At 40.8% G+C, this 14,632-nt stretch overlaps 1 pseudogene; it reads left to right on the top strand.

Moving 5' to 3' along the window:
* Positions 1–4,089, top strand: part of LOC102422452 — a 6,919-nt pseudogene extending 2,830 nt beyond the window's left edge.
* Positions 4,090–14,632: the final 10,543 nt, after the last annotated feature.

Consider the following 14,632-nt stretch of genomic DNA (forward strand, 5'->3'; position numbering starts at 1 on the left):
TGGCTCTCCCTCTGGCGGTGCTGGAGGGTCCGCAAGCCCGCGGAAGGCCGGGAAAAGCCCGGGACGCCCCCGAAAACGCTCGGCCCCTTCGCGGGATTCCCGGGGCCCTTCTGCTTGCGCGGTGGACTCCCCCGCGCCAGCCCCTGCGCTACCCGGACCCGGAAAACAGGGGCCCGCTGCTCGACTCGGGAACTGGGGCGAGGAGAGATCGCTCCTGAGTGACGGGCCCGGAGGCTTTTCCTGCAGGGAGGCTAGGAACGCCGAGAGGACCTGACTTTCCTCGGAGCAACTGGAGCTCTGCTCGGGGGCGTAGCCAGCCCCAGGAACCCCGCTTTCCGGGGTCTGTGGGAAAAGCCGGGTTGGTGGCAGCCTTAACTCTCGCTTCCCACAGGGGCGCTATTTATACTCAGGCTTTCTTGGATTTGCCCGCTCTCCCCGCCACCTGGAAAACTGTGCCAAGTTCCTCCCTGGCGCGACCTTAGGTGGACACCCAGACCTTTCCCTACCTCCAGGGCGCGCGCATAAAGACGGGAGGAACTTGAATAATGTCATTGGCTTTCCAGGTTTCTGACCCCTATGCTCCCTAACAGGTACAAGGTAGAGACAGACTTCACAGCTAATTACAGGGCTTTCAGGGAAACAATGTTAACTTGAAATACCCTTTAAAAAATAACCTACACCATGGCAGTGTATTTAAAGCTGGGGCGCCAAGGAAGATGGCTGTTGAAGAAGGTGCAAATACATTCAGTTTTAAATGTCTTATTTAATCCTTGCTTCTGTTTCCGCCCTGATATGCCCTGGGAAGCACTACATGGAGGGTCCTCACACGAAGGCTTCCCGCACCTTCCATGGGCCTTACCTTGTGCTGGGTGGTTTTTTCAGGTGCCAGAGTTGGGTGGGATGTTTAGTATAGATGCCATGGCCTCCGCGGCCCAGGACCTGTCTGGGTTCTCTTCTCTCCTTGGGGCTTCTCCAGTTTGAACACTGGGAAGAGGAAGAACACTCTGATTCCCAGACCTTTATCACCCCCACCCCCTGCCCTGTTTCCAAGCTTCAGCTCCACCATTCCAGGAACCTGCGGGATGTCCACTCCTGCAACTCCCGTCTTTCCACCCTCCCATACGTTCCACCTACTTCCTGCAGATTACTCTCCCCCAACCACAACCCTGACCATATCATTTCTGTTCACAAATGTTCTCCAGCTTCCCATTCCCTACCAATGGCGCCTGCACACTTCTATGCCACTGCACGTGGCAGGTGCACGCGGCAGGTACACGTGGCAGGTGCACGTGGCAGGTGCACGCGGCAGGTGCAAACTCACCCCACCCTGTGACCCCTCCCCTTTGACCTCCATAGCACATGTGGGAACTATCTTTTAAAGGACCTACCACCTTCTGCTTCCTACAGAATATATGATCTTCCTTTGTGCATGTCTTAGGGCTTTAAATAAATTCCTCCAGGGTGGATTCCACATCACTTTGTTTACATTACTTACATTTAACTCAAAGACACATGTGTAGGAGGTACCTATTCATTCAACAAACTTTTCTCAGCACTCAATATTTACTAAATGAATGGAACTTACAAAATAGTTTAAGTCTAGAAAGAATACTTAAGATTAATTTCAGGTGTGCCTAAATTTAAGTGATATGAGCTTTCATAAATTTTGCATGTGGTGAAAATCCCCTTTACTAGCCCTACATCAACATTACTGATCACCTTATTGAGAATTATTTGACAAGTATGTTTAAAATTTTTTCCCCTTAAATTTCCATTAGAGTTTGGAAATCTGAATCCATTTTTCTATGAAGTAGACATTAGGAAAAAGAGCAAATTAACTATTGGCTAAAAGACATTGCTGTTATCTCCAGATCTGGAGGTGGAGTGTTAGATTATCCATTAACACCTGTGTGGATCTGTAAGCATGCAATGATATGGAACAAGTCTTGGGAAATAAATCTAATTCCATTTACTAAGTTACTTATAGCACAAATGGGTTATGGAGAATAACCCTTAGTATACAGATTGTTTGGAATAGCTGAGTTCTCCATATGCACAGCTTGAATTCCGGATGGCTTCAAAGACTCTTGTGTTGATTATCAGCATGTGGTTCCATTGCCTTCGTATATATAATTTTGTATTTTTTCAGTAGTTCTCTAAAGGAAAAATTAAAATGATCTAGCTGAAAAGACAGACATATTTTCACTCTGTTAAGCCATCTTTTTAAAAAACCTTTATTGGTATTTATAGAAATGTTCCTTTTGCTTGTATTTCAATTTCCCAGATTTGCTTTTAGATTTGATGAAATTGTATTAATCATAAAGGGGAGAAATGTCTGTTTAGTTTATCAAAATGTTTCGCTCATAATACTTGGTAAAATACATAAATTTAATATAAGTTTAACCCGAGATACGCTTATGCACATCAGTTGATACAATTCAGATGAAGAATGTGTTTCCTCATGCATCACAATGCTGCTATATTGGAACATATATGTATATACATATACAACATCAAACATAATGGGTTTGGGGAATTTTTTGTTGAATCAAGTATTTGAAAAATATTTAATACAATCTGAATAACATCATTACTGACTATGCTTACATTTTTCAGGTTGGAATTTTCAGGGGCAAATTGACTTGCAGAGAGAGCCTGTATAGCTTAAAACAAGGTAGGGAAGGCAAGAGAGTGAACATATTTTAAATGTTAAAAGCATAAGGGTAGCCCTAGCCAGTTTGGCTCAGTGGACAGAGCGTCGACCTGCAGACTGAAGGGTCCCGGGTTCAATTCCAGTCAAGGGCACATACCTCAGTTGCATGTTCCTCCTGGCCTGGGCCCTGGTTGGGGCACTTGCAGGAGGCAACCAATCGATGTGTTTCTCTTACATCAATATTTCTGTCTTTCCCTCTCTCTTCCACTCTCTCTAAAAATCAATGGGAAAATATCATCGGGTGAGGAATGAAAAAAAAAGGCATAAGGGTAAGAATTTGCAAGTTTTGGGTGACTAAAATATTATAGTAGGATTGAATGTTTTTAAAAGTCAAATGGAAAGAAGGATGTGGCATATTAAGTACAACCACACAAAAACAAAAGCCAGTCTTAAAAGGATTATTAAGAATGACTGGAGGGCACCGGTGGGAAAGGGGAGCTGGGAGTGTCTGTGGATGGGAGGTGGCAGGGTTTCCCACTAGTGAAGGTGGAAGGCACAGGCATCGTGGGTTGAGTGTGAGTTTCTTGAGCAGCTGAGCAGCTGAGCAGCCAACTCCTGCCAGTCAGAGTCTCAGAGCTGGGACCTGTCACCATGGCAGGACCCACAGCAAGGGCACGAATCTCCTTGACAAGCTGGCCTAGCATGAGCCAGACCTGAGCGAGGTCCCAGTCAAGGAGCTGGCTGCAGTCCATCCCAAAGGCCACCATCCTGGATCTGTCCTGCCATAAATTGACTGCCATGGCATTTCTGTGGTCTTGCATGACAGGTGCAACCGAACCATAGGAAGGACAAAATGCAGCAACTACAAAACGTTGGCCATCTGGTCAACCTCTAGCACCTGGATGTCTTCAACAGCAGGTGGGTCATCCTGCCTGGCAGCTTTGCTCAACTCAAGAGCCTAAAGTGGCTGGACTGAAGGACAAACCCCTGGATCCTGTCCTGGCCGAAGTGGCAGGGGGTTGCTTGGGTGAGAAGCAATGTCCGTAGTGTGACACAGCTGTTCTCCCACAGCTGTTCCAGCACAGGGAGGCAGTGCAGGCAGCTCAGAGCCACAGAGGGCACAGGGGCTGGAGGTAGAACTAGAGGCAGTGAAGAAGCGGGGGCCGAGAGGAGTTCAGTGCCCTCAAAACGTCCAAGCTGGAGCAGAGAAGAAGCCTAAGAAGGAAACAAGTCAGTCCCTGAAATCTAAGTCCAGTTCTGAGCCCCAGAAACACAGCCAGTCCTGAGCTGTGCTGAAGCTGCTGCTGTCTGTGGCAAGTGGGCTGGTGGCAGATGCAGCAGCCCCTCTGCACCAGCGCTACCACCATCGAGGACAATGCGGTCCGAGTCTGTGCAGCCATGACATCCTTCAGTGGGAGACTGATTCTCAGCAGTGAGCTTGTCCTCAACTCCTCGTGCCTCCCAGTCTTGGAACTTGGGTTCATATGGAATTGGGTTCTGCTGGACACAACTTCTTAGCTCAGACCTACTTGCAATCTCAAATGGCTGTTGATAAGTACTTGAGACCTCCTCTTGGTAGGACTTCTTTGTTCCTTAGTCAGGGTTCCCTGGAGGCATAAGAAGTGGGAAGGGATAGGCTTGGGGGTAGGGAGAGGAAAACATACTTCCTTGTTGTTATTCAAAGCCATGTAAAAGCAAGGCTTTTGTCTCCAAAATAGTTGGCTCTCACTACATTTATACCTTTGAATGTCACCAGCCCTTCCTTTCATTCCTCCCCAGGTAGCCAGGGCAGGTCAGGAGGCAGAGGGTTGTTAGTGGGGACTAGGAGAACATACTCAGCAAATCTTGCCTAAAGGGCGGGGGGGGGGGGGGGCACTTATTGTCTTAAGTGCCTCAGATATTCAGACATTTATTTATTTATTTTTTAATAAATTTTATTGATTTTTTACAGAGAGAAAGGGAGAGGGATAGAGAGTTAGAAACATCGATGAGAGAGAAACATCGACCAGCTGCCTCCTGCACATCTCCTACTGGGGATGTGCCCGCAACCAAGGTACATGCCCTTGACCGGAATCGAACCCGGGACCTTTCAGTCCGCAGGCCGACGCTCTATCCACTGAGCCAAACCGGTTTCGGCAGATATTCAGACATTTAATGATCATACAAGGTCTCAGGCTCTGAAAGAGACTTCAAGACTATCCTTGCAGAATAGGAAATTGAGGCCTTCCATGACTTGCTTACGGTCTCCCAGCTGGTTTGAGAAAGCTGGATTCCCACTCCGGTATCCTTAAGTGGCTTCCATAAAATGGGGACAGTCCAAGCTCCTTGCCTTGGCTTTAGAGCAGTAACTCCCCAATTGCCAATAAACAAGGTGGACCCTTGTAAAGCCACACTGTGACAGCTCTGTTAGTAGTTGGTCAGATCTCAAAGGCAACCTGGAAACTCAAGCGTCATAGAGACTGAGGCTTGGAACTCTTTTATTCTAGACCTAGAACTACACCTACACAGTGAAGGGAACCAAGAAGCAGCATGGTGTTTAACAGTGCTCAGATCTGCAATGACTGGCGCGAATAGGGGCAGGACTGCCATTCTCTTATCTGCCAGTGTAAGCGTTTTCTTACTCAGTCTCCTCTTTTGCCTCATCTTTCACAACAGCTACATGAAGGGATCAGAAATGGCCGTGCCATGGTGCACAGTCACTGAAATCTCCATGAGCAAAAACCTGTCATGGTCCAGAAACAAAGAGGAAGGGGGTCCAGCTTTTCATCCATACTGGCCCAATGATTTCTCTCCCCCCAGGATAGCTCTGCTGTATAGGCCCACACCTTACTTAGAATCACTACATATTCCTTTAGCCTTCACCCAAGCTCCAGAGCCGTTGGTACAAATGCTTTGTTGAAACTAAACACATAGCACAATAATGAGACTGAGAGAACACAGAAGTCATCCTGGTGATCAGACTCCTGTTCCCAGGCTGGTCAAGGCAGCCTTGTGGGCCAGAGGAAGGTTGAAGCATGCTCAACCCAGTAGAACCAAGCCACCGAAGGCAGGTCACTCATGATCTCAAGATTTGATGCTGAGTTTTTTTTGGATTTTTACAATTATTAACTATGACATGTGTCTGAGTGGTAAAAACAAACAAACAAAACAGATCCAAACCCCATTAAAAGGGAAAATATATATTAATAAGCTAAAGGAGTTATCTTCAAGAGTTGGAAGGCAGGTTTTGTTTTATTTGGTATAACCTGGTTATACCAAAAGATGGGTAAATATTCATCTTTTCCAAACATCAGCACCATGGGGACACTACATTTTTAATCATAAACCAAGTAAATACATAGCTCAGGACTATACTTTTTTATAGGGATAAATACTATGGTTCTTATCATCATGCAAGAAAGCAGCCACTGAAGGGTGATTAGAAATGATCACCTTTTTAGACCTAATGTGCCTCTTTTGCCCTTCTAAATGAAAATACAGGAAAGCTTGGGCAAATTAGAGCAACTCACAGAATCTTAGCAGCCACTGACCTCATCTATTTACACATTACAGTGAAGGCCTGAAAAAAAAAAGAGCAGTGTGTATGTTCTTCATTGAGGAGATAGCACTATGTTTTGAATTTAGTGGAGACAGATTTGGCTGTCCTTTGAAGATTTAAAGTAAGAGATAAACTCCAGACTGGCTATTTTTTAAACAGTTACTGTACTGAGCATGAACTTTTTGAAAAATGCCAAGTGCTTAAGCACACTTTTTTGCCATGTAGTAGCACAAATATGAGTACTGTGTTTGAACCCTTCCTTGGAGCTACTTCCAGACATCATTAGTGTCTAAGCAGCCTAGTTTGTTCTTAGGATTCCACAATGTTTAGGGTGAGAGTTTCTGAAGCCAGTTAACTAGAAATTTCAAAAATATGCTAGGTAAAAAAATATTTAACTACATTATTCTGGGATATGGTGGAACCAGGAATGTATTTCTACTCAGATCTAAATAGGCCCCTCTCTGTGCTGTATTTGTGTTGTTACAGGAGGTAAGTTATATCAAGGTGTTACTACCTATCAAACACTCAGCTAAATTTTTTGCAAGTGTTGGCTAATTTAACCTTTATAATGATTCTTTGAGATAGATACTATTGGTATCATTCCAGCTAATGAAGAAAGTAACAGAACTAGAGAGAATTTAAATTATTATTAAATTTAATTTTAAATTACTGCCAGCATTGGAAATTGACCTAAGGCAGTGTGACCTTAAAATTTTAGGCTGGATTTTTTCCTACCTCACCTCACATTGAAAACATCTTTCTTCCTGTTTCAACATGTTGTCTCAAGTTCATATGGAGAAATCTTGTATAAAATATTATTTTTAATTTTTAGTTTTAGGGGGGAAATCTGGTACAGATAAATGTGGGACTTGCCAAAGACAAACTATGAAACAAACAAACAAAAGAAACAAAAAAAAGAATTTGTTACTGGTCCTAAAGAGGGATGGAAGTAGGATGCACCCCTTTTGTTTTTCAATAGATAGATTGACACTTATCCACCCATACCACTCACTACATGACATTTGTATGAGATTTAACCTGTCAAGTCTGGACACATATGGAATGGAGCATTTGGACATGGACTGGGATGAAGACTTGCTGCCTACATGGGGAAAGTACCTTGTGTGGACATGATCCAACCAGAAGGACTAAACAGCCTGGATTGTCGACACCACCATCACAGTGGGTCAGAAAGCTTCTGGGGCTCTCAGAATAAGCAAATTCTGGGGTTTTTAGAGTCACCTGGGTTTTGGGTAAGTAGGAAATGGATCATCTCCAATAGTAGAGGAAATACAATCAGTCCTAAGGAAAGGAGCCCTCTTTGCAAATACGAAGGCATTATTCTCAGCCCCAGATTTCACATCAGTATGAGCAAAAAGTGGATATAATGATATGTTCCTCCTGGCCGGGCAACAATCTTGCCTGTCAGAAGCCAAGATCACAGCGTCAGTAAGCAAAATTACATGAGTTACCCACAGTTTTATCTGAGAAATTTCCAAGTGGACCTAGGACTCAACAAAGCAATTGGGTTTAAACTGTAGCAGATATTCTACCAGGGCTTTTGTTCCCTTCTGAGAATCAAGCTTGAGCTGACAGTGTATTCAACACATACTTCTAAAAGGGCCATTAATTCTCTGAATGATGGCAAACTAATGCTGCCTTCTTTCTTGGTTTTCCTTGAAGGTTGGTTGCCTCTTGCATATACAAAACCTTCTTGCAATATCAAGTGGGAATATTGATAACTATCATTTCTCCTACTAATTAAAGTTGTTCTTTAAATTTGTTCTAAATAAAATATATTATGGTGATAAATATAAAATCAGAGCTTTTTAAAAGCATCCTAGCATTGTATAGTCACTAAATTTATATCAAGAACTTAACATAGTAATTATTAGAAAAAAGCATTTATATTAAAGACTAGAGGCCCGGTGAATGAAAATTTGTGCACTCAGGGGGTCCCTCATCCAGCCTGCACCCTCTCGCAATCTGGGAGCCCTCAGGGGATGTCCCATTGATGCCTTAGACCTGCTCCCCCAAACCGGGCAGGTCGATCAGGGGACGGCGCGGGCGGCAAGCAGCTGGCCCCTCCCGCTGGTCACCGTCGCCCCCCCCCCCAATCGCCATCCCCTCCCTCTGCCCGCTGGCACGCACCTTGGCTGGTTTGGCACTGCCTGCTCGCCAGCCCTGCCCTCCGCCAACCAGTCCAATGTTCAATCAATTTGCATATTACACTTATATAGGATGACTGCATGTGAGTAGTCAAAATTGATATATGTAAATGAGAAGGCATACAAACTCAAAAATAAGCATATTTTACTTAAAATGTACTACAGAAATGAAAGAATGCTGTTTTTATCAATAATACCAACTTTCAGGTTACTTAATTACTACTAACACCTTGTCAGTTTATGGAATTGAATGTGTATGCTAATTATGACACTCATTCAATATTTTACTTTATATAATGTATGTTATATCATATATTATTTGAAGTAAAATATTTTCAATGTGCATTTTAGGTGTTAGGTTCTGTTTATTATTACTTTTTAATAAAAAATCAATGTTAATAATAAACATTCAACAAACACAAGTATACGTTTTAGAACACAAGACCAAGTGATTTTGACTGCAATTTATAATAGAAATGAAAATTTTGAAATGACAATTTCTTTCCCCCTTCTACATTATGCATACCTTAACCAGACCCAACCAGATTTTAGAATCTGTCTTATTTTATATTTGATTTAGTGAGTCACATTGTTCACAGTGATAACCAGACGTGGAAAAGAGGAATCAAATGTGGAGAGTCATGCTCTAACCGGTTTGGCTCAGTGGATAGAGCTTCGGCCTGTGGACTGAAAGGTCCCGGGTTCGATTCTGGTCAAGGGCATGTACCTTGGTTGCAGGCACATCCCCAGTAGGGGGTGTGCAGGAGGCAGCCAGCTCATCGATGTTTATCTCTCATTGATGTTTCTAACTCTCTATCCTTCTCCCTTCCTCTCTGTAAAAAATCAATTTTATATATATATATATATATATATATATATATATATATATATATATATATATAAATGTTGAAAGTCAGCCTGTTAAATGAGTACAATTAACATGAATACCATCTAAATGCCCTTTCTGCCCCTGCTATCAAAGAAGTCCCAAGCTGTCCCCAACAATTGATCAGGTCACATCGCACCATGTTGACAGAAATGTCAGTGTCACTAAAGAAGCCCATCTTCATGAGCTTTAAGTTCGCCATGACTCATGCTATCATATTTCTTTCCAGCACATAAGAAAGTGAGTTCAATAGAAAACTGACCTCTCCTAAGAACAGCAACAAAGATCAAAACCACATCCCTCTGTGGTTAATGCTCATTGCAGTAGGGGCTTCAAATCTCACTTGCATTAGATTTCTCCTGCTCCCTCTTTTACTATTTCTATTTACCTTAAAAACCAGCTCCTGAAATTAGCTGGGGGTGTGCACCATTGCTGCTAGGAAGGTTGGCTAGTTATAATGCACACACAAAGAGTGGCATTATTTTCTACTGTTTTGAAATGACTGAATGCACAATCATGACAACTGCCTTTAATAATAATTGACAGGAAAGAAATCTAATGTAAGCCCCATCATATTCTCTATTATAAATTGCATTTTAAAAAAAAACATTTCCTGTATTCCTAAGAGAACTCTTTAAAATTCAGCATTTTGCACAGTTCATTTGAAAATTTGAAGAGCACCATCTATAATATCATGAAATTCATTTTTGAAGGAGAATGTGTTTCTATATAATGCATAAAATGAAACACATTCTCCTTCAAAAATCCCACTTAAGAACTTCAAGCTCAAGGGCCGCCAGGCACAAGACTTACAACACAGTGTCAGGTTATTAGTGTATGTAATTTTTTAAAAAATTAGTGTATGTAATAGTTTCCAGGCACAAGACTTACAACACAGTGTCAGGTTATTAGTGTATGTAATTTTTTAAAAAATTAGTGTATGTAATTTTTATATCGCCTCTGGCAATTACCAATGGTTGTAAAACCGGAAATTAATGCAAACAAATGTTAACCGAAAAAATGCAATGGCTAAATTAACTTAGTTAAATAACAAATGTGGAGGAAGGAGGAAACACTTTCTTGTCTCTTTACAAACTCTCCAGTTTTCTCCCTGAAGCAGGAGATTTGAGTGCCCATGGACAATTTCATTACTTGGCTTGCTGAGCTATAAAATCTCCTGGCATGCCCATTTGAAAAATGTGGCTGTTGACATTTAAATGAGTCTGTTAAGATTTGACCAGGAAAATTATAGTCGATTCTGTACACTTAATTACCAGAAGAATGTGGCCAGTCTAGAGGGAATTTGGGAAAGAGTAACACAAATGATTAAAGAGGAAGATAGACAGAAAAATGTTAAAATTATACAACTAGAGTGAATAATGAGGGAATAGTTACAGAACTCTTGTGTCTAAAGAAAGTGACATAAGTATGAATGGAGGTAACATTGAGATTATATTCAGTGACTTAAATAAATATGATTAAAGAGTGAATTAAATATAATCAAATCTTCTATTTTTAAAATATCCATTTTATAAAATATGAAAAGCTCTTTTTAAATTATCAAGTATAGTAACCCCCTCTTTAAAACAAAGCAGAGCAAAATGAAACAAAAAAAAGAGACTTGGACTTAAAGAATGTAACTTATTCATGATAAAGAGCTACTTTTCTCATACTGTCAAGAGGAAAAAATGTGCATGAGAACTTTTTTCCTAATAATACTTGCTAATGTAATGAGCACCTAAGAAATGTGCTATTTTATTTGATCATTTCAATAATAAGGCACATTATATAGTACATTTTGGGACCTCATTTTATGTTGAAAATACATAGTTTTATATATATATATAGTTATAGCAAGTCCAAAAAATTAATGTTATTAAATACTTGGACTGCCTATTGCTATATCCTAAAATTATTTATGAGTTAGAGAATTAAATTTCAATAAGGCTTATGTCTAAATGAAAACTTACCTATCTCAGAGTAAATGGTTTCTGTACAAAGGCATGAATTTTTTCCTTAAGAAATTTGCAGATTCATTCACATTTTCAGTGTCCCTATTTGATATTCCTTCCCTACTTCCTTCAAACTATCACACTTTATCAACAATTTCATATCCATCACAGCTAGAGTGGCAGTTTTAGTAGCTAAAAAAAAATGGAATTATTTCCACCACAAGTTGGGTTCCCCCTTAGAAAGGTGCATGGAAATGATAAGATGAGGAAAGCCAGAATCCGGGTTGATCGCCCCTCCTCCCTGACGTCCTGCCTTTTTCTCCCTTGGTGACCAGCACTGCCCCTACGATTGTCATCCACATGCAGATGACTCCCGCTTTTTAAACCTTGGTCATTGAAATTAGTGTTACATTTCCTACTGTCTACTGGATCTTTCCATTTAGATATTCTGCCATCACCTCAAAGTAATTCATCTCAAAGAGTTCCTGTCCTTGATTACCTAGCCTGCTAATGGTCCCACTGTTCTTTCCATGGTCCTGAATCAAAGCTTTGGCAACTGTCTTAACTCACTGCTACACACACACACACACACACACACACTGCTACACACACACACACACACACAGGCACACACACACACACTGCCTCATACTTGGCCTAATTCCCACAGTTCCTCAGTGTGAATTTTCTCCCACCCATACTCACCTTCCCAAAACATTACCATCCCACCATACCTAGGCTTTAAAAATGATTCCCTTCTGCCTAAAGAATAAGTCTATAACCTCTTAGCCCGGGATTCAAACCTTTCCATAACTGACTCTACCCCATATTTCTACCTTCATCTCTCACACATATTCCTGTAGTCACCATCCCTCAGAGAGACTTAGCCTTTCTGGGGTCCATACTTTCAACCACATCATGTTCTTCTCTTGAAATATCATCTCCTTCCTTCTCCATCAATCTGAATCCTGAAAAATCCCACTTAAGTCCCACTTACTCCCTAAAGCCTTTCTTAACTACTACAGGCAGAGAGTTTCTCTTCTCTCCTCAACTGTAACACATCACCTGCTGCTCATTCATCCTAGAAAATGGTAGCATTTGGACTAGTCATACTCTCATCTACCATATATTATATTGGACTTCTAATACTAGTATAATCTGTACGTATTAAATGCTATCTCATAATTCCTTTCTAAAAAATATATTTTTATTGATTTTTAGAGATAGAGGAAGGGAGAGGGAGAGGAGAGTTAGAAATATCAATGAGAGAGGAAGATCATCAGTTGGCTGCCTCCTGAACACCCTCCACTGGGGATTGAGCCCACAATCTGGGCATGTGGCCTCACTGGGAATTGATTTAGTGACCTCTTGGTTCCTGGGTCAATGCTCAACCGCCGAGCACCACCAGCCGGGCTCTCATAATTACTTTTCATAGAGAGTTTCAAAGGTCACCTGTATCACTAATCACCAGAAACTTGAGAGAAATTTGGTAAAGAAAAAAATTAAAAACCATTACCTTTGAAATTTACAATAATCTATGAAGTTCGAAACAAGCTCTAGATCAGCGGTTCTCAACCTGTGGGTCGCGACCCCTTTGGGGGTCAAACGACCCTTTCACAGGGGTCGCCTAAGACCATCGGAAAACACATATATAATTACATATTGTTTTTGTGATTAATCACTATGCTTTAATTATGATCAATTTGTAACAATGAAAATACATCCTGTATATCAGATATTTACATTAGGATTCATAACAGTAGCAAAATTACAGTTATGAAGTAGCAACGAAAATAATTTTATGGTTGGGGGTCACCACAACATGAGGAACTGTATTAAAGCGTCACGGCATTAGGAAGATTGAGAACCACTGCTCTAGATGTTGCCATGAAAATAGGCAAGTTTTTAAGCCCCAGGTTCCTTGTTTATAAAAAGGACTACTATATAGGATACACCTGTCTATAAAGGTCATTTTAAAGGTTAGTTAAAATAGCATATGTAAAGATATCAACCACAGAAGACTATCCATCAATCTGGGTTCTTTTCCCTTTGTGTCCTCTAGGTGAGGACCTGGTTAAAATTAATCACAAAAAAATGTTTGTAATGATTTAAGTTTTTAACATTTTTTAGAGAAGTTGCTCAGTCTTAGTAGAGCAAAAGTGCACATAAGAGATTAGAGAGTAGTAAGATTGACAATGTAGGTTGATGGAAGATTCAGGAAAAACTTGATTGTCAGGCAGTAGACTATTCTGCTCACTTAATCTTCAATAAAGCATGCTAAAACATGTGACCTATTACTCTCTCTTTAATTCCCCCCTTTATAATATGTGGGAAATAACCAGAGGGAAGAAGAGTAGGTGCTAGATATTTGCAAAAGCTTGGACTTGGGTTCAGAAGCCTGGGCTAACATCCTGGCCTTGACAATGAACAGCTGTTTGGTCCTCAGCAAATCCCTTTACCTCTCTGAGCTTCTGTTTCCTCATCTGTAAAACAAAACAAATAATTCCCTTCCCATGGAATTTCTTTGAGTAGTGAATGTGATATGAAATATAATTCATAAGATATGAAGTACCAAGTAAATGTAAAATATTAAAAATGACATGTGCCTTATTTCATAGATTATAGTGTTATTACAGTTTGATTTGGTGAGATATATCATATGGCTTGTACCTTCCCATAAGAAAAATAAAAATTAAGATTCAGGTCTATGTTTATGACAGAATGGGAGTTTAACAATAAAGTAATGATGGAGTTGACTGCATTTGAGAAAAGGGCTGGCTGCAGCTACAGAGGAAATAACAAACGCAGTGATCCTTGTAAGATGGGCTCATTCAACTGTTACTTATCCTCTTCTTCCCTTTCTGGTCTCAGTGCTGGCAGATTTCAAATCCCATAAAACAAAATAATGTAATTTGACTGTTTACTAAATTTATAAGACAACATCGACTACAGGAAAAAAGTAATAGCATTACATCAAGTTAAACTAAATCCAGCAGGCAGAAAATTCAATAGAATGTTGCAAAAACAAAAGCAAGCATTTTGCTTTGAGCCTAAGGACCAACAGGAAATGGTAGTGAGGAAGCCCCCATGTGGAAATCTTGCCTTGTGTTTCTATATTCAGGTTTGGAAACAGTTGACAGTGGCACCTTAGCTGGCTGTGCTACTGGGATGTTGGATGCAAAGGTAATTAGGCCCCACGTCTTGTGTGGCTTTAAGGAGCAAAGATAATTCCATTCAAATTCTGAAATCAGCCATATGAAATTACCCACACATGTAAATAAAATTAAGAAACAAGTAATTGTCAGTAATATTGTTTATGGTTCTTGATATCATTTAGGAAGCATTCATCATTGACTTTTTGGTTTCAGAAATGAAGATTATGTTTCTTTGGTAACAATAAGTAAGACAAAAGCAATATTGTATAAATAAATAAGC

Source organism: Myotis lucifugus, unplaced genomic scaffold, assembly GCF_000147115.1.
Source record: "Myotis lucifugus unplaced genomic scaffold, Myoluc2.0 scaffold_27, whole genome shotgun sequence".
In the NCBI taxonomy this organism is placed as follows: domain Eukaryota; kingdom Metazoa; phylum Chordata; class Mammalia; order Chiroptera; family Vespertilionidae; genus Myotis; species Myotis lucifugus.